This window comes from Gossypium arboreum, chromosome 11 (assembly GCF_025698485.1).
Source record: "Gossypium arboreum isolate Shixiya-1 chromosome 11, ASM2569848v2, whole genome shotgun sequence".
Classification (NCBI taxonomy): Eukaryota; Viridiplantae; Streptophyta; class Magnoliopsida; order Malvales; family Malvaceae; genus Gossypium; species Gossypium arboreum.
In genome coordinates, this window is record NC_069080.1 from 68,529,115 (window position 1) to 68,531,307 (window position 2,193).

At 38.6% G+C, this 2,193-nt stretch overlaps 1 non-coding gene across 1 annotated transcript; it reads left to right on the forward strand.

Annotated features, from left to right (window-relative positions):
• Nucleotides 1-1,147: 1,147 nt before the first annotated feature.
• Nucleotides 1,148-1,254, forward strand: LOC128284862 (small nucleolar RNA R71). The gene has a single exon (XR_008275282.1). It is a non-coding gene; the product is annotated as a small nucleolar RNA R71 (small nucleolar RNA).
• The last annotated feature ends 939 nt before the right edge of the window (nt 1,255-2,193 follow it).

Consider the following 2,193-nt stretch of genomic DNA (forward strand, 5'->3'; position numbering starts at 1 on the left):
AACTACCAATTACATAAGGAATCGTAAAACTTCCTAGATCTTTTAATTTGTTGGCTAGCTTATTCTATAGTATGACTAAGCAAACTGTATTTAACTCCACATGCTACGCCTCATCTAACTTCCTCTTATTTGTTAAAAGCTCCTTTAAGAATTTGGCTGCGTTTGTCATCTGCGAAAGAGCTTCAATAAACGGTAAGTTGATATGTAATTTTTTTAATAATTTAAGGAATTTACCAAATTGTTCGTCTGTGCGGTCTTTCCTTGTCACATTAGGGTATGGCACCTGTGGTTTGTACTCTTTACTTACCGGTTGTTGCTCACTGTGGACTACATCACCTTTACCTTTACTTACCACCATTCCTTGCCTTGGTTTTGGTTCAGGTTCAACTAACCCTTCCTCATCTTGAATGGTAATTGCATTGAGCTATTCCCTTGTGTTAGATTCAGTGTTACTCGGCAGGCTACCCTGTGGTCATTCAGAAATCAATTTGGCGAGTTGGCCTATCTAAGTTTCGAGCCCTTGGATCAACACTTGTTGATTCTTAAGTGTTGTTTCGGTATTCTGAAAGCGAGTTTCTGACACCGAGATAAACTTTGTTAGCATCTCCTCAAGGTTTGGCTTCTTTTCCTGTAGGTAAGGTGGTTACTGAAGACTTGGAGGATGTTGTGGCCTTTGATTCCCTGACCACCCCACAAGAATTTGGGATGGTTCCTCTAACCTGCATTATATGTGTTACTATATGGGTTATTTTGAGATCTAGAATTATTACCCATATATTGAACTTGTTCCTCCTCGGTGCTAGGGTTGAAGGGTTGATATTCTATGTATGCTCCTCCTCCATTTGAATTGCACCTCATCACTGTATGTACCCGAGTAGAACCACAGAAATCGTCAATCTTTTTATTTAAGAGTTCTACCTGGTTAGATAGCATAGTAACCGCATCAAGGTTGAAAACACCGGTTGCTTTCGTCGGCTTTGTTCTCATGACTTGCTACTGATAGTTATTCAGTGGCATTTCTTCAATAAATTCGTAAGCCACTTCAGGTGTTTTGTTATTGATAGTCCCACCAGCAGCTGCGTCAAAAAGTTGCCTTGTTGAGGGGTTCACGCTGTTGTAAAATGTTTGAACCTGCAACCATAAAGGTAACCCATGGTGAGGGCACCTTCTCAATAGGTCTTTGTATCTCTCCCATGCATCATAAAGTGTCTCTAGATCCATCTGCACAAAATAATAGATATCATTCCTCAACTTAGCCGTTTTAGCCGGCGGCGAAAAATATTTAAGTAAAAAATTTTCAGTCATTTGTTCCCAAGTAGTGATTGACCCTCATGGTAATGAGTTCAACCACTGTTTAGCTTTGTTCATCAACGAAAAGGGAAACAACCAAAGGTGAATGGAATCATCAAAAACACCATTGATTTTAAAAGTGTCGAAAAACTCTAAGAAGTTCACCAAATGAGCGTTTGGGTCCTCGTCCTGCGAACCATCAAACTGAACAAACTGTTGGATCATTTGAATTGTGTTAGGTTTTAGTTCAAAATTATTTGCAGCAACAGTAGGCCTAACTATACTTGACTCAGTTCCTGTTAAAGTAGGTTTAGCATAATCATACATAGTGCGTGGAGCAGGATTCTGATTTACTGGATCAGTAGCAATCGTAGGAGTTAGTGAATTTTCCTGATTTTCAGCCATCTCCTCGGTTGTGGTGTGAATGTTGTCCTCTTGCTCTTCCTCTATGTATCTTATGTTTCGCCTTATTTCTCTTCGGTTTCTGCAAGCTGTGCGATCAATCTCACTGTCAAAAAGTAATTGTCCTGACGAGTTTCTTCTAGTCATACACTATAAAAACCTGCCTGAAGCGAATAAACAAAAAATTAGAAAAGATATAGAGTCTGACTCAGAATTCAGAGTTGAAAAAGATGATTGTTTCAGATTTCGAGATTGAATTTGTGTTCCAAGAAATCTAGAATTAATTTAGATGATTCTGAGAGAAACTCATAGTAGTCATTTATCTGTGCATCCGGGTAGTATGAAAATGTATAATGATCTGAAACAACATTATTGGTGGTCTGGAATGAAAAGAGATATCTATGAATTTGTTTCTAAATGTCTGATCTGTCAGCAAGTTAAAGCAGAACATCAGGTGTCATCGAGATTGTTACAACCAATTATGGTTCCAAAGTGGAAATG